The following is a 16,805-nucleotide window of genomic DNA, read 5'->3' on the forward strand; positions in this document are numbered from 1 at the left end:
GAGTGGGAAGCGCGCTTCCCAATTTAGGGGAAGCTCGTTTTCCCTTATTTTTTCATTTTTTTGTGTTTTTATTTTTCTTTTTTTTTGCTTCCCCCTCACTTCCTAGGTTGCTTTCGGTTTGCTTCCTAGTTTTCTTCCAAGACGATTCCTGATTCGCTTCTAAGTCGTTCTGCTTTTCCCGCTTCCTAAAATTTTGAAAATGCCTCGCTTCTCGCTTTTGCTTCTCGAATCGCTTCCTCGACTAGCAACTCTGGTCCAAACCACTCATGATCTTTTCAAAATATTGCTGATATTTGTTACTATGCATAAAACCAGTGTTTAATTTTGCATTGTAAATTTGAATGCTTTGAAGTTTGCGATTTTCAAGTGGGAGCAATCTAAAGGCCGTTTGGATATTAAACCATCTAAAGAATGGTTAAGTTTTTTGGCCGATTGATCAATGCGGGCAATGATAACAGTGTATGACATGAACAAGTATAGTCTGCCTCAAAGTGACTCCATTGTCTCTGCTCTTTAGGTATTCTGGACAAAATCCCTTTCTGGATGATATCACACCTCATTGATATCCTTTTAGCCCACGGGTTATGGTTGCTTGAAGTTGAAGATTAGCAGCAACTTGATTAAGGTTTATGTGTCTTTTTCATGCCCCCCCTGATGTAATCTTTCTACCTCCTTTTCAGTCTTCATGACTGGCTCAGACCCTCAATGGGAAGCCAAGCAGAGAGTGCCTTGAGGATTGATACCATACATTGAATGAGCTTACATATAACGTCTTTAGTAGTTCATTAGATGTTTAAACATTTATATTATTATTTTAGTAGCTACAAATATTTTTTCCAGAAAATAAATGATAATTCCGCAAGTGTCATGTTGCATGAGGCCAACAATATTTTTGCTAATCTAACTGCCTGCACTATTGCCTTCTTTTTGTAGTGTTCATAGGCAGTTGCTTCATAAGACATCGTTTATTAGGAACTTATCTCTACATCTAAGTTTCCCTGCTTGGTTTGTGTTTGCGCTTCTGTTCACTGAGTGGATTGTGTAACAAAATGTTTCCAAGTTTGTATAGTTTTTAACTAGACTTTTTGTTTATTTGCAAGCATTGATTAGGCCACCACATTTAAGCTCTATGGTTGGTTCTGTTATTGCAGGAGATAAAGGTGTTGTATATGTGAACCATCCAATCTCCTCAGATGCACAACCTGTAGAAGAGTAAGAAAATGCCACTATTTATTTTCTTTGCTATCACAAGCTTTAGATTATTTTTCTGACATCAACTTGCTTTAAATTGTTAGACATGCCAATATTGAATGTTAATTCCCATCAAAATTTACATCCCTTGTAAGATTGTTTTTCTGTGTTTTTCTTGTTTGGTTCTGCCTTTGCAGTTACTTTTCTTTATATTAGGATAAAACTGTACACTTCTACTGCTTAATACATGATGTAAGATTGATGTTTGCCAAGAATCAAAGTGGCACCTGTGCAATTTGCCTTTTCTTGTGCAGCCGATAGTTGACAAACTCGTGACTTGGATCCGGATTGCCTGACCCTTGACTTGTGAGTCAGCAGGTTGACTCGGTAATTTGGACGAGTTAGGACATGATTTTTTTAGTGTTAAGATATGGAAAAAATCAAACTCCAAACTGTATAATCACTAAATTTATTACATGACATCAATGACTAAGCTATATAAGTATTCAACTATACATAATTGTTGATATTATGATTTAAAAATAGATGATTCTTTGTAAAAATTATCCTTTTATAAGCATTATGCACTAAAACCATGAAACACATGACAAAAGACACGTAAGTGGCATGCAGATAGGTGGTTCTGAATCGGTGACCCAGTTGGGATCCGATCCGAGTTGACTCGGGCGATTCTCGAGTCAGCTCTCTGGGTTTGCCAACTATGGTGCAGCCACTGCATTTTATATGTAATATATCTGTCTATTTATGATGGATTCTAGTTGGCTGCTTTTTCTGTTTGTTGTCAATAGCATCCAATTAGCCTCATTTTATATACATTTGAAAACTGTCTTAAGCTCCTCTTTGAAAGGAGACAAACTAAAACTTTTATAACATTTATTCTTTTGCTTCTGTTGTCTGTGGCTTCTTGTTCATTTTTGTCGTGTAGAGGTTGTATTCTTGTGTTTTCTCTGTGCTATTGTGTAACTTGGGTATATTAATTTATTACCTTCTGTTTATATTTTCAAAATAAAATCTGCCATTAAATGGTAAATGGCATATATTGATAATCTGTGTTCTCCCACACTTTTATTGAAAAAATCTTGGCAAAATGAATAATTTTTTAAAAATTTATAAATTGAAGTTAAAAATATGTAAAAAAATTACTCAAATGCCAAAAGCAATAAATATGTCTCATCCATTGTTTTAAAAATGAAAAAGAAATGAAAGATGGGAGAGTCCAGAGGCCGAAATAAATACTTTCTTGCTTAGGATTAAGTTACATTCGGTATTTATTGCCATTAATTAGTTAGGAGAAAAAGATTGAGAGAGATGTGAATGATAAAATAGGATTATCAGCCAAAGTTTTTTAAAATCATTTATGAGACATAAATTATGATATTTTAATTTTAAATTATCACAACATTTTGAAAAATATCGTGATATTTTAAATGTTAGAACTGATGAAAAGATATCATAATATTTTTTTAAAATATCATGATATTTGTGACTGTGCTTATACCTTCTTCCATTGCCTTAGTTTTCTTTTACTGCAAAATTCAATTTTATGTTTTTATGAAAAACAGTTGCATTACTTGAGTTTTATCCTTACATACTTGTAATCACCATTGATAGCTGCTAACTTTTGTTTAGTTGCAAACTATGTTGTCAAAAGTGATACGTGGTTACCTAGTCAACTGGTACTGCCTACCCTACTTGTGTTTGCCTAATCCTCCCAGAGCCAATCCCTAGTTAGACAGCACAGAGTAGGATGACATTGTTTTTTATTTTTGAGGTCTTAAATTAATCCTATGCACTTAATTCCTATATGCTGTTTTTTGTGCTTATTTTCTTTATTACTTGAGAAAAATGATTGCTTGGGCCTTGTTAGGGACTGTTGCAATCGGATTGATGTCAACATATATTCTTGTTAAAACCCACACACATACATGTGCACACATGCATACACAAAAATTTGCGAGTCTCTATTACAGCTCAATGTTTCCAGAAGAGATGTTCTTGTAAGAGTAAATATTTAGTGCTATGCTGCTATTATGCATTTTAGAGCATACTAGGATCAGCATAGAGAATCTAGTACAAGACTAATGTGTGTTGCCAATTTGCCCTTATCTTCCCTTTTTAAAATTTTTCACAAGGTCTATTATGTTCAATGATAAAATGATTCTCGGGGTGCGCTTCTTAGGAGCCTTAGGAGGTCATTGTTAACATAATTCCTGCTTGCATGAGTAATTCAAACCATTTTCTTCTTCCTAGGTGTTGATTAAATGACATAATCGATGCCGATATTCTTTTTAGAATAATTTCTAGTGTATCAGTTGAAATTTTGTGTTGATTCTAGTGGAGTGGGTATTATTCTTGATCGTAAAGATACCGATGCTCGACTTTGGAGAGCATCACACAATTTCACTTTCGCCCACTGATTAATTGTCAAGCATTTCACAATTTACTAAGTTCTTTCCTCATTCATGTATGTTATTCAGGAGCTTCATTGTTTCCATTGGTTAATTGTTAAATGCAATTGAGTTTTCCAAATAGTCTGAGTCATATATTGCAAGTTTATATGACATGATTATTCAGGAGGTAGTGATGCTTTTTCAGTTTCTAGAAAGTAGCGAAATTTTTTTACTGAGATTCTAGCTAGATTATGGGCGTAATATCTTTCAATGTATTATGGAATTATCTGTGCGCATACATTTGTTCCATTTTGTATAGTTGTCTTAAGGTGAGGCAATTAATTAACGATTTAACTTGAAATGCAAGTGTTTATGATCATATATAGTTATGCTCATCATTGTTGTCAGATATCCTGAAGGTATTGTAAATCAGGCGCTCGACGACATTTTTGCAGATACTTTTGGTAATGATGTTGACAATGATTCAGTTATAGATTCAGATTCGGAAAGTGATGGTCTTCTTTCTGAGGTAATGTCATGCACTTCTAAAAATCCGGCCTCATCTTTTTCTAATTCCTTATTTATTTATGAAAGAGTTCTGAATTCTGATATTGGTTTCAGGATTTGAATGGTTCTTATCTTGTTAAAGATGGAAGTGATGATAATTCAGGTTGGAACATAATTACAATAGTGAAATTTGGTGTTTGAAATATCCTAAATTTTTGTTTTAGTAAAATCGCAAGATGATATTTTTCAATATAATTGCTGTTGCTGTAGATGAAAGCTACCATACTGCTCTATCTGAGCAGAACAAGACAATTCAGGTGGAACTCGTGAAGTAGAAAAGTAAGTTAGATCGGCTGAAGAAAAAGATAAGAACGACCTTGTACTTAATTAAGACCTTGAAATGACCATAGATATGGAGCTCAACATGATGGTATGTCTAACTAATATAAACATGTAGGGTTTGTTTTAAAAAAATTCTCTCCTATTTTGAAGACAAAAAAATTGATGGCTCACATTCATCATTGTAATGCACTTAGTTTTACCCAAAATGAACTAATGCTAGGGATGTCAATCGATCACGTTTGAGTCAGGTATCTGAAAAGTACAAATCTGATTAGTTGAATCGGTATAGCAAATGAATCTGATTAATAATCAGATTCGGATGCAGTTTTCAGACTTTCATTTGAATCTAGATCCAAGGGTAATCCAACCCAATTCCTTATAAAATATATCTGATTAGCTAACTGAGTAAAGGTTCAATATTGCCTTTTCCATCCAACTCTAAATTTGATTAAGCTAGATCTGGATAGGTCAGATTCACTAAGACCTAGATCTCAACTGAATATTTCCAGTTTACTGCCCTGGCTAATGCTCAGAAAGATTTTCATGTTATGACCCTTGAAATGTTGTATTCTTAAGTATGAAGAGCATATTTAAAGCAATAGAAGTGCTTTTTGTTTTTTGTTTTTGCTTTTGTGTTTGCTCATAAAAAGAAAACAAGTGCATCTTTTGTGATATAGACAACTCTTCATACTTCTTTCAGTACGACATTATTTCTGGATGCTTGAAATATTAATAAGGTTATGTTTGCTTCATTGTTTCACCAGGACCCAAATTTTGGTGAGTTTCTGGAAAAGCATAGTTTGGAGCTTCAAGCTGCAAGCAATGAAGAAAAAGTAAGACGTCCATCACTTTCCAGTTTCCACGTGGCCATCATTGTACTGGCTTTCGACATTCTATTATCATTTTATCATTGGTAGGACTCCTATTGATATTAAAAAATTCTGATGCCATAAATGGTTGTCTTCTTAGGTTGTATGTCATGTCGGTAGTCATGTTATCAAGCCTACTCTTCTCTGTTCTTTTTTCCTTCACCCTTTTTCTTTTGTTTTTTTTCTGGTGTGTGTCTATTCCAGATTGGTGTGCTCAAATCAGGCCAGATTGGGTCCAACTAACCAATCCTGATTGATTCCATAGATTATCCATACCAGTGGGAATCAATTTTAGAGTCAAGTTGAGTCAGATTAGTATAAAGTGGCAAGTGTCTGGTTGGACCAATCCATTGATTAGATCACCCAATTTTAACGTTCTTCTTATCATTTTTTGATAACTTTGCAAAGAATTTAGGTGGTTTTGTTCTTAGTTGTCATAGGCGCTAGGCGGAGCCTAGGCGGTGAGCCCCTAAAAAGCCTAGGCAGTCTAGGCAGTACCCCAAATAAAAAAACAAAAAAAATATATACAAATATGTAAACAAACTACTAAAATTAATAACAAATATATACAACATAAAATCAATCAACAATAAGCAATAGACAAAACAAAATATGTCGTCAAACACTATAAGATAATTATATTAAATAACCTGCTCAATACATTGTCCAACACAAAACATTTAACAACACAATACATTTAACTAAACATAGAATTCTGAAACATATGTCTATATATAAAAGTCATCTTCATTCTTAAGTATCAAACTTCATTTCAACGATTTCCTTCATTTATTGCATCTTTTAGTGGCTTGAGATGATGATGGCAGATCATCTTCATACAATTTCTGTCCCACAAATGTTGCAGGTACTTGTGTCTTTCTCTCATCATCTTTTTTAAGACTAGTAAGAAGCTCAACACAAATATCAGAAGGAATGCTATGTTTACATAATTTCACAGTGGAGTTAATATGTCCCACAACATGATATTTAAATCTATACAATCCTTCATGCATTATAAAATCACAAAAATTACACTTCACTATTTCTTTGGCATCTCTAAGTCAATAGTGTACAATATTTAAATGCAGGTTTCTTTGAGAGGCATCCTCCAAGACCTCTACCTTCCATCGACTTACTAGAACATGAATTAATAAATCTAATCACTACAAAAATGTAAAATAATGTAACTGATAACCATGTTAAAAAATGAAACAAAGAACAATGGAATAAATAAACCATGCAACTGATAACCAATGCAAAAAATTAAAACATAACCAATTAATCACCAAATAAAAATATAAGCATACAGACATTTAACAAATCTACACACATAACATAATTAACTTTAACTGTATTTAAGTATAAAATAGTAAAAAAAACCCAATAAGTTTATAATAACAACTTAAATTTAATCCTTAGATGAACTTGAAAGTCTATCATCATCTTCATTGATATATTGCTCTTCTTCTTCAGTTTTATTTGCAGAGTTAGCTTATTCCTCTTCTTCTTCCACCCTCACCACCTTCTTTCCTTTGTCAAACATTTTCTTTCTTAGGATATTAGTTACACGTATTTTTACCCCCACCCTATGCCTTAACGCTCTGGATGCCTTATCAACAAGATCTCATGTAAGTGATGTGTCATTTTCAAAGATTATCATTGACTTCTCTTAAGACAATGGGGTCGAGATCTCCTTTTTTTCATTCTCTCCTCATACCTTCGTTTCAATTTATGATTATATTGCACAAAAAACAAACCATTCAACTTTTTGTGCAAAAGTCAGTTTCTTTTCTTTGTATGAATCTATAAAAATATATATAAAGTTAAAATATATACAAACTGACAAATATTATTTAGTAATTAGTAGTAAATAATATTTTACTACTTCAAAAGTACTTCAATCACGTTCACAACTGAATGTAATGCATGCGAGACCTAAGACTTGAACAACAAAGGTCTGGAGCTGGAGACAACCAATGGCAAAAGAAATCCACCAATCTACTATAAAAAAATCAAATTACATATAATTAAAGTATATGTTGAAACTTGGTTTGAGAAAAGATAGAAAAGTACCTTCACGATTAGCCCTAATCACCCTTAAGTAGTGATTAGGGTCAATAAAGAAAATTACACTAGAGACCATTGAAAGTTAAAATATAAACAAGACCACCCAATAAACCCCTCACGATAATAACTCTCAACACTCCCCCTCAAGCTGAAGCATAGATATCAATCATGCTCAGCTTGTTACAACACTTTGAGAATTCTGTGATAGGAAGGGGTTTGGTAAAAACATCTGCTACTTGATCTTCTGAAGAAACATGAAAAGTTGATATATTTCCCACTTGAACCATATCCCGAATATAATGACAATCTATCTCAATATGCTTAGTCCTCTCATGAAACACATCATCTTAATAGGCAGAGAAACCTTTATGCTCAATCTGGTAAGCATAGATTTTATAAAAATCATTTCAGCAGCAGTTTGTGCCATGACCCTATATTCTGACTCAACACTTGATCTTGCTACTACAGCTTGTTTCTTGCTTCTCCATGAAACTAAGTTGCCACCAACAAAAACACAGAACCCTGTAGTAGACTTCCTATCATCAACCGACCCTGCATAATCCGCATTAGTATACGCAACCACATCCAGATTTGCCTCTTTTGTAAACAATAGACCTTTTCCTGGAGATGTCTTCAGGTATTTAAGAACCATCATAGCTGCCTCCCAATGAACTTTTCTTGGTTTATCCATGAATTGACTCAATTTACCAACAACAAATGATATGTCAGGCCTAGTTACAGTAACATAGAGAAGTTTACCAATGAGAGTCCTATAGGACTTACTATCAACTGCCTCAGATTGCTCGTCATACAAGAACAATTTAGGATTCATGGGAATAGTGGTTGGTTTTGCACCAAGCATCCCTGTCTCCTGTAAAAGATCAAGCACATATTTACTCTGAGAAAGAACCATACCTTCTCTATTTCTTGCTACTTCGATTCCCAACAAGTACTTTAGAGGACCCAGATCCTTTGTAATAAAGTATTTCTGCAGATATGCCTTGGTGCTTGAAATCTCCTGCTCATTATCTCCAGTTAAAATTATATCAACATAAACAACCATAGTCACAAAACCCTTAGAGCTATTCTTTATGAACAAAGAATGATTTGATGGTGACCTCTGAAAACCAAATTTAGACATCACCTCAAACAATTTGTGAAACCATGCACGCGGGCTTTGCTTTAGGCAATATATTGCCTTTTTTAGTTTGCACACTTTGCCACACTCTCCCTGTCGTTCGAAGCCCGGCGGTTGTTGCATGTAGACCGTCTCAGATAGATCCCCATACAGAAAAGCATTCTTCACATCAAGCCGAGTCATACTCCACCCATGATGAACAACCACAGAAGTAACTAAGCGTATAGTGCCCATTCTGGCTACGGGAGAGAAAGTCTCAAAGAAGTCCACCCCATATGTTTGGGTGTAGCCTTTGGCGACTAGACGAGCTTTGTGTCTCTCCAGAGTGCCATCAAAATGATATTTAATAGTGTACACCCACTTACAACCAACAATGTCTGCATCAGAAGGAGGATCGACAAGCTCCCAAGTCCCTTGAGAAATCAAGGCGTCCATTTTTTCTTGCATTGCTTGTTTCCATTGAGGATCTAATAAAGCCTGTTGATGATTGATAGGACTGGAGATGGCAGATAAAGCAGATAGAAAGTTTTGCATGCTCTTTCCAATCTTGTCTGTGGACACAAACTTTGAAATTGGGTGCAGAGTACATTGACGCATGCCTTTCCTCTGGGCTATGGGAAAATCATTTTTAATCTCAGGATCTGCTCTACGATCATCAGGATAAGCAATAGAATCATCAACATAATCAGGATCACTGACTGCAGGAGAAGAAGACAATGAAGGGCCACAAGAGGAGGCTTGACGATGAGTATACACCAGTGGAGGATCATGGAACCGAGTTGAAAAGGGATCAGAACATAATGAAGGCAATAAAGGAACTGACTCCAAAGGAATGGGAGAAATGGGTAAGGGAAATGATGTGGACATATCAGGATTCACACGAGACGCGCACGGCGAGAAGTAAGGAATGGTCTCAAAGAATGTGACATCTGCACTGATATACTCTTTACGAGCAATGGGGTCAAGACATTTGTACCCTTTTTGGTTTTTTGGATACCCAAGGAAGACACACTTAGTTGCCTGTGCAGCTAGTTTGTCCCTAGTAGGTCCAAGTTTTTGCACAAAACAAACACAACTAAATACCTTAGGAGAAACTTTGAACAAAGAACAATCAGGATAAAGTTGTCTGATAGGAATTTGGTCATTAAGAGCAGTAGAAGGCATTCTGTTAATAAGGTAACAAGAAGTAAGAAGGGCATCTCCCCAAAAAGAAGCTGGCATGTTTGTTTGAATCATAAGGGTTCGAGTTACTTTCAAAAGGTGTCGGTGTTTTCTTTCAGCTACCCCATTTTGCTGGGACGTATGGGCACATGAAAATTGAGGGCAAATCCCATTATCCCGATAAAATTGTAATAGTTTGCTAGATTTGAATTCAAGAGCATTATCAATGCGAACAATTTTAACAATGGAACCAAATTGAGTATTTATTTCAAGAATAAAAGATTGGAGAATACACAAGACTTCAGATCTCTCCTTTATTAAAAAGACCCAAGACACTCTAGAGTAGTCATCAACAATGACAAGGTAATACTTGGACTGAAACCTATTAGGAACCCGACTAGGCCCCCAAACATCAACATGAATTAGATCAAAAGGACTTTGACTAGTATAACTCTGACTTAAAGAAAAAGAACTACGATGATGCTTGCCCAACTGACATGCTTCACACTGAAAGGACGCTGTAAGAGAGACCTGTGGAATGACTCTTTGAAGCTTGGAAAGAGAAGGATGACCCAATCTGAGATGCCATTGGTAGGAATTAGAACTTGATTCCACACACGAAGTTGCTACTCCAACAGGTTGTGTAAGATATAAACACCTCCCTCCTCATGGCCTCCACCAATCTTCTTCCCAGGCAGCAAATCCTGAAATACACAAGAACCCGGGTCAAATATAACTCGACAATTTAGTTCTTTTGTAAGCTGGCTTACGGATAATAAATTCTTAGGAAACTGTGGAGCATGGAGAACATATTGAATCCGTAATGTAGGGGTAAAATGCACATCTCCTTGCCCCACCATTGGGGATAATCTACCATCTACCAATTTAACATGACGAGGAAAAGATGTATGAACCAGTGTAGAGAAACTATATGAATCTCCACAAAAGTGTTGAGAGGTGCCAGAATCAATAATCCATATCTTACCTCCATCATCCAACTGAGTACCCACAGAGCATGCCACATCAGTCACTACAATAGAGGCAGACACAAATGCAGAACTCTGAGAAAGAAGCTGATCATATTCTGCACGACTGAGAGTAATCGTATTGGTTGAAGAAGTCGGCACAGGTTCAGTGATGGAAGAGATAACCGAAGTTGTTGCTTTGGGGAACGATAATGAGCTCTGAGGGCGACTTCTAGGGTTCTTATCCCAACAACGATCCTCAAGGTGCCCTTGCTTGCCACAATATGTACACTGAAGCCTGCTACGACCTCCACTGCCTCTTCCACGACCTCTGCCTCTAGAAGAACTAGGTAAACCATGCCCTCCTCCACCAGTGACAACAAGAGCTGAAGTCTGAGAGTCTCCATGAGGCAGAGGAAAGGTAACAGCAAGACGACTTAACCGGTTGTAGGCATCAGCTAGAGTAGGGATCTTTGAGCTAGTAAGCATTTGCACCTTGGCTACTGAGTAATCTGGAGATAATCCTGATAGAAAACGAGCCACCATAGTCTACTCCTGATGGGTTTTATGATTAGTGCAGCAGGGAGGACGAACAGAGTTGAGCCTTTTATAGGTTGATTTAACTGATGCATAATATTGGGAATGATTCTGATCACCCTGCTGCAACTGAAATATCTCTTGCTCAACTTACAAAATTCTACTGACATTTTTGTCTTGAGAGTACGTGTCACGTAATGAATCCCACATCTCCTTTGCAGTAGAATAGTAAATTAAGCCGTCTGCAATATGTGGCTGAACACTGTTCATAATCCAAGACATAACAATGTCATTATCTTCCTACCATGTGGCATATTTCCCAGTTTTCTCTGTTGGTTCCTTTTTTAACAAAATATGTTTTCGACGATGTCCTGACACAGACATTATAAAAGTCCTCGACCACCTTTTATAATTATTGTCGTCCAGCTTTACGGACGACCCATAAGAGAAGGGATTAGCAAAAGCTTTGTACTCTGCAGACACTTCAAACCTTTGTTCACCATCACTGGACTTTATTTCAGCCATGGTATTTCACTGCTGACAGTAGCTAGCTAATGAGCCGGATAATAATAATAACCAGAAAGTAATCACGAACAAACTAATAGTAAAGAAATAGATTCCAGCTTAAATAAAATCCTTGTCTTGCAATATATATATATATATATATATATATATATATATATATATATATATATATATATATATATATATATATATATATATATATATATATATCACAGACGCCACCAGCAAGATAATAAATCTGATCACCACTATAAAAATTAATTTTAGATGACAAAAATTGATTTCACATCTGAACTTCAACAAAAATTAATTAGATCTGATTCCAACAACAGCAAGCACTACAGATTTAACGCCTACCACATCAACATGACTCTGATACGAGCAAATCTGATTCCAACGACAGCAAGCACTACAGATTTAACACCTACCACATCAACACGACTCTGATACGAGCAACAGTTAGTCAACCACACCATTCAGATCTGATCCAACATCAACGCTACACGACATCCAATTACTGCACGATCTCAGATCTGCTCCACCCAATCACAAAATGATTGCTGATCTAATGCAACACGATCATGATGTCAGATCTGCTCCACACAATCTCCACATGATGGTAGATCTGATGCACCACGATCCATCAATATTACTGAGGCGTCATCAACAAGGAGCAAAAGAGGAACACACGATCTAGGGTGTCTGATCAGATCTGCATATTGTGTAGAACTAGTCAGATCCCAGGTCGTGAGACTGAGGAAAGAACCTAGGGTTCGATCAGAAGGAAGATCGAACAAACTAGATATAGGCTAGGAGGAGAGAAGAAGAAAGAAAAAAACTATGATAAAGAGGGAAGAAAGAAATTCAACCTAGGCGTTAGATTCTCCCAAGAACGAGAGGCTTTGATACCATGTTGAAACTTGGTTTGAGAAAAGATAGAAAAGTACCTTCACGATTAGCCCTAATCACCCTTAAGTAGTGATTAGGGTCAATAAAGAAAATTACAAAAGAGACCATTGAAAGTTAAAATATAAACAAGACCAACTGATAACTTTTCTGATTTCCAATAAACCCCTCACGATAATAACTCTCAACTGTATATAAGTTATAAAAATAATGCAAAAGGGGTTATATGAAATTTAATCATCTTACCTAGGGTTTACACCAGAGTTACCAGTCAAGGAAGCGGGAGCGGGAAACGATACGAGAAGCGAGAGCGGGAAGCGAGACACTTTAAAAAATTTAGGAAGCGGGGAAGCGTGGGACCACTAAGAAGAAAATTACGAACCGTCTCGGAAGCGACCAAGGAAGCGAACCGGAAGCGACCTAGGAAGCGAACCGGAAGCGAGGGGGAAGCAAAAAAAATGAAAAAATGGGGAACCGTGGGGGAAGCGAGGGGGAAGCGCGCTTCCCAAAAAAGGGGGATGCTTCCCCACACATTTCGAAAGTGCGACGTTTCGTACTTCCGAAACGCGCTTCGGGGAAGCGCGCTTCCCCTTTTACCTAGGCGCTTCTGGTAACTCTGGTTTACACTTTCTTCTTCCTCTTTGCTAACTCCATTTCAAAAGGCCCAATAGCAGTTCTATATCTTATGAGTTGGTCTAGTAGTGTGTCTCGATCCTCTTCGCTTTGAACAAGACGATTGGCACAATCATATAAGTCATTCTTTATCTCCTCATTGGACTCGATATTTTTATACTTATAATATATGGCTGGATTCAAATATAGGTTTGTTGCATGCAAAGGTTTGTGCAATTGATTGCTCCACCTTTTATTGATTATCTCCCAAACCCAGCCGTGTATTTGTTTATCATCACACACATTTACCTACTAAGTAATAGAATTGAAAGTAACCATTATAGAAGCTAAAATAAAATGTAATTTACAATTAGTAGAATACAAAAAAATTAATTTATAATTATACTTTTATTTTTTCCTTTCCACGATCCATTTTCTTGTAGATGTAACTCATAGCAGGCTTTTCATCGCTATCAACCAATCGAAGCATGTCAAACAAGGGGGCGATTGTTTTCAGAGCACAACTCACTCTCTTCTAAAATTTTGAACTCAAAATCATGCTTTCACATCTTTTACCAACTGACGTTTTTGAAAAACTATTTTTTTCCCAATCATCTCTAAGAAATATGAACTTTAGGCATTTTTTCCAATTATATATACTTTCTAGAGTAAAAAAATGGCAAATTTTGTCACTGCAGGCCTATGTAAGTCCTTTTGTGTGTGTGCTATCATCATACTCAACACTTGAGAATGTTTGTAATGAATACCACCAATTGCCTTGCTTTTCCGAAAATGTTCTTCAACTCTTTCAATTATCCTATATATTCCAACATCATATCTATACAATGTGCAGACAAAGAGTCCAAACTAAATGCTTTCTCTTATCCATAAATAATTTACCTGCTTTCACATAGTTTGAGGTATTATCAATAACAACTTGAACCATATTCTCCTCCCAAACTTCAACAATATCATTCAACAATGCAAAAAGCAAATTTGCATCTTTTACTTCATTTGATGCATCAACTGATTTCAAAAACATTGTTCCCAAAAGGCAATTAACAAAAAAATTAATGAGTGTACACCTTTTTGTATCCATGTTTGGACCAATGCACTTTGTATTGGTCCAAGAACTCCTTCATTTTCTTCATTTCTTTATTCAAAAGTAGTTCTCGCAACTCGTGATATGATGGAGGCTTCATCCCTGGTTCAAATTGGCCTATAGCTTCAATCATACTGTAAAATGAAGGCAACTTCGCTGTATTAAAAGGTATTCCACCGTCATAAAATCACCTATTAATGTACTCGTACACTGTTTCTCTTTTTTCCTTTTTGAAGCAATTTTCAAACATAGTTTGTTTGTTTGCTTGCCTTCCTTTCTCTGTTGAATCACTTTGAAAGTATAGATCCATAGCCCTTTTGGTCTAAAGTCGAATGTACTACTCCCCTCCATCTATGAAACTGCATTCACGTCCTTCGCCATAATCGGAAGCTGAGAATAAACTTTCATTTCTTTCGTATATATTAACCGTCTCTCTCTTATTTTTTTCATCTCTATTCTTCTTTGATTCCTCCATGTACTTAGAAAGTACTTGCTTGATTTCTGCAATTGTTTTATCATAAGCCTTTACTTTTCTTCCAATCCCAAGTAGATGCCGTTTTATTTTATATATACATCCTTTATAAGTTCAACATTTAAGGTATGTCACAGAATTCAGATCTTGTTTATCCTTAATATAGGCCCACTCCCATGCTGGATCACCTGATTTTTTCTTAAAGTTCTGAATATGTTCCAAATTTGAAAATGTGGACCCACTAGCACTTGCAGATGAAGCCCCCTTCCATTGTTCTAAAAAATGATAAGAATCTAAAAAAAGGCAACATCTAAATTTGCTAAATAAAAAGGAGTAAGCAACAAATAACATATCAGCAAAATATGAATTCATAATAAAAAAACCCTTAAGTTTTTTTTTGTAATTGCAGCACACATTTAAAGACAACTTTAACAGGAGCAAGCCCTAGGTTTTTTATTAACTATAAAAAAGTTTAGGTGTGTTTTTAACAATATTGAAAACTTAGATGTGTTTTTTATAATCAACCAAAATTTAGGTGTTTTTTTTAAAATGTCCCCCAAAAAACATAGTTAAACCTAATTTGAGTTGGGTTCTGGTCATTATTTTATGCCTATCCTGATGTTTGGGTTTGGGCTCAGTTAGATACCAGACATGGATCCGGCCCATTGACTGCCCAAGATGAGATCTGTGAACTTATACCCAAACAAATGTTTATCTGTGCACTTATACCCTAACAAATGTATATCTGTGCCCACACATGCAACATTGGAAATAGCCAGTAACAAAAATTGGAGTGTGGCTGAGATTTGTTCGGATCACAGTAAATCTTTTTAGAAGAATTTCTAACTTGTCCGCACGGGAATTTGTAGGGGATTTTCAAAAAATGATTGGTTTTCTTTCATAGAATCAGTAATTTAGAGAAAAAGTCAAAAGGAAATTTACAAAAGCCAACAAGCGAAAATGTTTGGTTTATAAGAGGAAAAAAAGAGAAAAACATAACTGCCACAACATAGATGAAAATATTATTCATGGCAGCATTGATCCCAATTTCATGGAGATACTCTTTACACTGGTGTATAAAGCAGAGCTACTAGAAGCTTCTTAGACAGGTGGGAAGCTCGCTTCCTGGAAACTCGCTTCAGAAGCGTGATACTCCTCGCTTCCGAAACTTGATGAGAACCTCGATTCCCCCATGCTTCTCCTATGCTTTCCAAACGCCTCATCTATTCTTCTTATATGTTCTCTTACTCAACTTTTCTTGTTTTTTATGTGTTTTCTCTCACTTTTCTCACTCACTTCCATGTGCTTTCTCTAAATTGGTAGTCATCATTTTTAGATTTTGTTATACATTTAATTCTTACACTAAAAAAACATGAAATTTAATATTCGTCACTTTTATTTTAGTTTTTATTTGTGTTTCATTTTGATTTTCATTCAATTCATATATTTCTTTTATTTATTCTTCGCTTCCCGCTTCCTATATATTTTAAAATGCATTGCTTCTCGCTTCCGCTTTCTGTATCGTTTCCCGCTTCCATTTCCTAGTCTGGCAACCTTGGTATAAAGTGATCCTAATAAACCGATAATGTCTATTTAGTACAAATATGACACCCAACAGTTTGCTTCATCACTCTTTTTTTTTATAGGCAAGCCATCACTGAGCATTTGATTTTCTAGATTTATATTCTGATCAAATATATCACACTCACATCATTGGAATCACACCACAGAGCCAGCCTAAACTGTGAAGTGTGAACTCAAAAGGACAGTTTAAAAATGTTAAAAAAAATGTGAAATGTTAAACAAAATGCTACCAAATAATGTTCCAAAATATGATGAAGAAAACCGTGGCACCAACAGCTTGAAACACTGAACACATTATTAGAATACTTTAATTTTTTTTCTTCACTTACCTTTGTTTATAAGGTTCATATGGAGAGTACAACTTTTAAGAGAGAGAGAGAGAGAGAGAGGTAGCGGTACCTGTAGAGGGAGGAGAA

General features: G+C 35.8%; 1 long non-coding RNA gene across 1 annotated transcript; it reads left to right on the forward strand.

Annotated features, from left to right (window-relative positions):
* The first annotated feature begins 1,169 nt into the window (after window positions 1-1,169).
* Window positions 1,170-4,440, forward strand: LOC149818458 (uncharacterized). Its single transcript, XR_016427196.1, has 4 exons — window positions 1,170-1,212; window positions 4,011-4,131; window positions 4,224-4,272; window positions 4,380-4,440. It is a non-coding gene; the product is annotated as an uncharacterized LOC149818458 (long non-coding RNA).
* Window positions 4,441-16,805: the final 12,365 nt, after the last annotated feature.

The sequence above is a fragment of the Nuphar pumila genome, chromosome 13 (genome assembly GCF_984573655.1).
Source record: "Nuphar pumila chromosome 13, dmNupPumi1.hap1.1, whole genome shotgun sequence".
Taxonomy (NCBI): Eukaryota; Viridiplantae; Streptophyta; class Magnoliopsida; order Nymphaeales; family Nymphaeaceae; genus Nuphar; species Nuphar pumila.